We start from the raw sequence: 6,740 nt of genomic DNA, 5'->3' as shown, positions 1-6,740 counted from the left end.
AATGTAACTGAGTGCCCCTCCGTAATATTGCCATGGTGATAGGCTCAACATTCTAAAAGAAGAAAAAAACACCTGGCGTACAATTTTTAAACAGTTGTCACGTAGACGGAGTAAGATAAGAAGAGGGGAAAGTACAAGTGGGGTTGTCACGGCTACCAGAGGACACTTCCCAGTGCAGTGCCCACAACGTTGTCCATGATGTTACAGCTCTGGAAACGCCGCCCGGAGGAAGACGGCTGTCTGTGGTGGATGGTAGCGGCCGTTGAAGTGAGTGTGAAAGACGGTCAGTGAGGACGTGTTTCTACGAAGCCCTGGGGACATGTGTGCTGTTGCTTCTGTAGTGCGTTCTGAGGCGTTCTGAAGGTGCCCCGAGACCTACAGTAGGTACAGCGCAGAGAACCAGAGACAAGGAGAGAGAGAGAGTTTATTGGTGCCATTTATATTTTTTATTGGGGTTTAATGTAGATATTATGGGGGAAGACGAGAGAGTTGTTTAAAAGATTGTAGCTGAAGCTTGGAGCACTCTTTACTAGAGTCAAACAGACATGACGTGGAGTCGGTAGTGTTGGTCTTTTAACCCTTTCACTGCCACACTACAGAAGGTTAACCGTTCACTACCACCACACTACAGACCGTTAACCGTCTGTAGTGTGGTAGTGAAAGGGTTAACCCGTTGTTGTGTGGCAGTGAAAGGGTTAACCGTCTGTATTGTCACAGTGAAAGGGTTAACCCTTTGGTAGTGTGGTAGTGAAAGGGTTACCAAAGGGATGGTTAGTGCCACAGGATTCTGGCTTATTCCTGTTCTTATCATCATTTCATTATTCAAAAACAACCCTCCACACTGTTGCAGAAGACGGACCATTCTTCAATTGGTACTTTGTGAATCTGACAATGGGGACGTGGACAGGTTACTTTCTGTCTCCTCTCCCCTTTAACTTCAAACTGTAGCAGATGATGGGGTGCATGTGATAACCTTCGACAGACAAAGTGGACGCCATCCCCTTTAGAAGGATTACTAGACGAGGGTAACTCAGTGTCGTCATAGAAACATTTGGTTTGCTGAAAAAGACTCATCTTAAGGTGGTGATGATGATGGTGGTGGTAGGAGTGATGATGGTGATGTTTATGATAGCGTTGGTGGTGATGATGATGATGATGGTTAATGGTAGTTAGTTATGGGGATTGTGATGGTGATGATGGTTGTGGTAGTGTTGATGAAGGCTGACTCAAAGATGAACCAAACGTACCTATGTAGATCCACTCTCCTTCCAACACCCTGCTTTACTCTTTCATTTTCTCAGTATGCATGTCTGGTAGAGTTGTTGATAAACCCAAGGATTTATCAAACTGTTTTTAGCTGGGAGTAGCTATATTTTGGAAACCAAAAAAAGAACCCCCCCCCCCCCCCCCCAAAAAAAAGCTTTCTTTTGTAAAGATGAACACGAAACGTTGCTTTTGCTAGTTTCTTTTTAAATAAAAACAATATTAAAATGTTTTATCCACTTTAGAACTCAATGAAGCATTTGAACTACTAGGCACGTTTGGTTGAAGCCGTGACTGAGGACGTAGAGACGGGTAGTTGCAGTCTTGCCAATGGTGACAAAATATTATATTCATCTGAAACCAAGTAAAGTCATAGCTTCAAGACGCCACCAACTCCGTGTCGTTTCTTCTGCCAGATGACAGGAATGCTCCTCACTCCAAACTGAGACGCCAGAACCCTATAATCCTGGACATTTCTGATTTATTTTCTGCTACAATCTGTAGGTTAACTGGTGAATGAAGAACAGGCGTATCAGTTCAGTGGCTGTAATGCAGAGGTTTTGACTGGGTGGCAATGCAAGATGACAGAGTTCATAGGATGTAGGTTTTGAGGAGGTCTTTTTGTCTTTGAAGAATGCTTTGGAGTTCTAGAAGTAGGGGGGAATCATGACTCTTGTGGGAAGTGAGAGGGAGGCCGTTGTGAAAACCTTTGGTTGATATACACGTATGGAGGAAAACTCTGAGAAGCTCTTGAGTTGTATTAGTAAGGAGGGACACTTACTGTGAAATTTCCGTTACAGCTTTGGATAAGGACGCTCGTTACAATGGGAGGCTCTTATTGTGAAGGAGCCTTGTAGGTACAGTGGTTAGTGGAGGACTTATGTTACATCTGGGGTGGCTGGGGGGGGGCTCTCGTTGTGAATTTGTAGTTTTGCACGAGGACTCTTAATGTGAAAAGGTGTAGTTACAACAATGGGGGCGGGGGGTCCTGTTCAGTTACATTGGACGAGGACTTTAATTGTGAAACGTGCTAGAGTTACAGTGGGGTCTATTATTGTGAAGGGTTACAGTAGCGGAATAGGCTTTTTCTTTTTTTATGTAATTACATGCGTACAGCGGAGGGCAGTTACTGGAATGAATGCAAACTAAAGTTGTTGTTTTTTCCTATTCCTTCACCGTGGTTTTGAAATGTAGATTCTGCTTCTATAGTTTTCACTGTTTTTTTCAAAGTGGACTAGCTGTAATCCCTTTATGCCTTTATTGTGAAAGATTCCCTGTCAAGTGCCCCACATGTGAAAACGCCTTTCAATGCACCAACCAATCAACACACACACACACACGGATATAGGAAGAGATGCGCTACATGCATGCTGGTTCCACTGGAAAACCCCTGCATGGTTTAATTTCTACCCCCCTGTCACAGTTATCAACAGTATGTAGAAAACTAGAAATGTACAACACACACACACACACACACACACACACACACACACACACAAACACAACCTCACTTTGAATCGATTCACTTTCCTGTAGCTTTTTCTCATGTGAAATAATATAGAAAGACAGGGACAGGTTCAACTTCACTGCTACTGAACTGATCTTAGTGATTTTGATTCTTTTTTTTCTGTTACTGATTCACTCATCCTCTCTGGGTTTTATTAGCATTTTCTGATTCGTTTTTTCCCGCAGCGTCTCTAGAAGCGCCTAGTGACTTAATTCAATCGTCATGTTTTCTGTATCACATTTGACATTGTACCAAAAACAAAACAAAATGTTTTGGGTGAAACAGAAGAACAAATGATAGTAAATTAAAGAAAAATAAATAAAACCAAACAAAAACATGTAGGGAATCGTTGGCAGCATTTATCTGTATGTTTTGCACTAAAGTATAGAGTGTTCAAGCTTCATATTAAAAGAAAAAAAAACTGCGCTTTGCGCTCCAATACAATAAATTTGTTACTTCATTTGTAAAAAGTTAATAAACAAAAAGTCATTAAAATGAATGTGAGTGATTCGACTTCATTGTGTGGCTTGGGTCATTACACTTGGGTCAGTACACTTGAGTCATTACACTTGGGTCAGTACACTTGGGTCAGTGTGTTGTCCTCGGACAAGAATATCTGTTGTAGGCTACTCAGAAATATGCTTCTACAAAAGGACACACATGTAGTGGTGGAAGAAGTACACAATTCCTTTGCTTAACACTACACAGCCGACAAGGCGTCAAATGACCCCTAGGCATTTTCAATAAATGTATCCTCATCACTCGGTCGAGCTCCAGCTCTGTCACTCAATGACTTTTCCTAAAAGTACCCGTTTTATCTGGCACGGTTTCTGAAATTTCTAAATGACTTCAGGAAAATGTAATTATCACGTTATTCCACGTTATAAAACGTTATAGAACAGACGAAAGTCACAGCACTTTGCGAGCGTCTAGCGCAGGGGTGGCCAACCCGTGGCTCGCGAGCCGCATGTGGCTCTTTGCCCGTCAATGTGTGGCTCTTCCATCCAAAAAATTTAAAAAGAAATTATAATACTTTTTTTTTTCTTTTTTTTTTATGTCACTCAAACCTACATTTCATTGTGGTAAACCTCATATTTTTATATTCAGAGGTAATTATATAGTTTACACTGTTTATTTTTCTCATATTCCTCATATAAGCTGTCGGGTCATCTGACCCTTTTCTTCTCTGTGCATGCATTAGGCTTAGGGAACAGCTGCACCGTTAGCCTAGCTTAGCATCATTCACTGGAAGTAGGTGTGCCAGTGTAGCCTTGGATTGATTTTTATTTGTCTCGAACATAGAAACATAAAACAAGTTTAAAAAAACAAAAAGGTAAATAGTCAAAGACTATTTCCATACAATACGTGTCGGAGAAGGAACGGGGAACTAAAAAAAAACGTATCAAGCCCTGCCCCTTCCTTACAATATTTTACATTATAATTTTAATGTTAATTAAAGTAAATTTTTTTTTTATATTAGGCAGTCACATTACTGCTCAAGCTCCTCTCTCTTAAGGTGCTCCCATAGTCGAGCAGACTGTACACAGAGCAGACTCCGCGGATGTCCGCGCGGCTCTTTGAGCTTTCATAGTCGAGCAGATCTCAGCGGACGTCCGCGGTCTATTTCCTACATTTCTCGCACCAGTTTTACTACATTTCCCACAATTCTGTCTGTTCTACTGTACTGGCAGATCAGAGTGAACATTATCAGCGGGAGAGAGAGAGACAGAGAGAGAGAGAGAGAGAGAGAGCGCGCGCTTCACGGGCTCATCTCTCTCCTCGCGCCACCAATCGCTCGCGCGGCGTCACATTAAATGCAGTTCGATGTCAACCAAAACGCCGAGCAGCGTTTTGTGTGACACCAAGTCAGCGGCGCGGATGTCCGCGCCTCAGAAAATAGGAGCGTCGCACCTGTGGGTCTGCTGTCCGCTGAGATCAAAGCTCAAGAGTCCGCGCGGACATCCGCGGAGTCTGCTCTGTGTACAGTCTGCTGGACTATGGGAGCGCCTTTATATGTGTCCATAAGTGCTTGTTTACCTTTAAATTGATTGATATTTTTGCTTAATTTTATACACGCATCCAGACCATTCCAGAGTGATACCCCACAAACTGCAATGCACATACTTTTAAGAGTTGTAGGTTGTTTTAAAGCTAATGTCCCTCTAAAATTATAAACACTGTCTCTAGCCATGAACATCTTTTGAATGTTGCTTGGTAATTCGTTTTTTATTGCCAGAAACTTAATTTGTGCAGATTTGAATTTGATTAAGTCCATGAATTTTAATGTTTGACTCTTTACAAACTGACTATTTGTGTGATCTAAATATCTACCATGATGTACTATCCATATGGCTCTTTTTTGCAGTGTGCATATCTTTTGTAAGTTGCTTTTATAAGTATTTCCCCAAGTTTCAACACAATATGATAGATATGGTACAATGAGTGTGCAATATAATGTATAGAGTTTTCTGATTCAGGATATATCTAGGCTTTCCCAGTATACCAATACTTCTCGCTAACTTTTAACACAAATATTTGATATGGGGTTTCCAGCAGAGTTTGTGGTCTATTAACTCATTCTGCGCCATCGCTTAATGCGCCAGAGGGCGCTAGTACGCCACCGCTTTAATCAATGGGGGGACTGCGAGATTTGCGAGTGCTTAAAATATATCTTATATTATAGCTATGCGTCTAATACACCCGTCGATTGTCAGTGAGTTGCTTCCAGTCAACATGTACGAAACGGATTGTTTTTTCATCCGTACATTTACGTTTTATACCGTTTTGAATATGAATATAGTTTTGGTGATTCTTAGTAATCGCAGGAAAAGACGCGATAATAGCCCTTTAGTGAAATACACTAAACACGTTGTAATTTTTCGCCTGATTTCGAAAAGAAATATCAGATCAACGCAAGATTTTATATATAGTGTTCTTACCTGGTATCTGATGTAGGCGGCGGTATTTGCCCTTTTGCGAGCTCAGACCCATTCCCAATGATAACATCAGGCTATAGCTAATAAAAGAAATAACGATTAAAACCCGACTTTTCTCGTGATTGCCGCTGAACGGTTGGCCGACTTTTTCCGTGATTGGCGCAGAATGAGTTAAAACCCCTAGAAACTTGTTTCTATACTCTCTCAATTTTTACATTATCAATTTTCAGTTGAGGAAAAAAACAACAGTGCTTTTGAGGTGATGAGATCACTGTGCCCAGGCAGCAGGGGTTAGGCAAAACATAGTTATAGTATATATCTGCTTAGAAAACGAAAATGTCCAATACAAAAAAAATTATAATAATAATTCTCCATGTGGTAAATACACAGGTCACAACATGTTTACAGGAAAGTTTTGGAGTTGTATTTGGAGTGTATTTCGTGACTGTTTGGAACTAGGCTACACTGGCACACCTACTTCCAGTGAATGACGCTAAGCTAGGCTAACGGTGCGGCTGTTCCCTAAGCCTAATGCACTCACAGAGAAGAAAAGGGTATGTATCTGCTTGTCTAACTCCAGGGTAGATGGCAAATAAGCGAATTTCCCCCAAAAAGTTGGCGTGTTCCTTTAAGTAAAAGTACAAGTTCCCTGATAGAATAGTACTCTGAAAAATGTGAAAATGCTCCATTCATAATTCTACTTTCTGTTGTCTTTCATTATTAAATGCAACATTTCCGTCCGGCTATCCTTTATATGAAGAAGGGGCTTTAGGACCTTCTTCAGACATAGTATGAAGGATCAAAACACCGAAACGTTGCATTTAATAATAAAACTATTGAGAAAGTGAAGACTGCGGTCGTTCCTGATGCATCAAATAATGCTTTGATTCCACCAGGTGTGCAAGAGACTTCTGATGGCGTACTTTCTGAAAGTAACAGTGGAACAGCTGCCCCCATCCATTGAATGGCAGCAGGAATAGACGCAGCTAACTCTGCACCAAGAGAAATGCAACACGCTCACTCAAATTCAGAAA

This window comes from Notolepis coatsorum (genome assembly GCF_963971535.1).
Source record: "Notolepis coatsorum genome assembly, chromosome: 15".
In the NCBI taxonomy this organism is placed as follows: Eukaryota; Metazoa; Chordata; class Actinopteri; order Aulopiformes; family Paralepididae; genus Notolepis; species Notolepis coatsorum.
The sequence above is the reverse complement of the archived record's forward strand: the minus strand, read 5'-3'. Positions refer to the sequence as shown.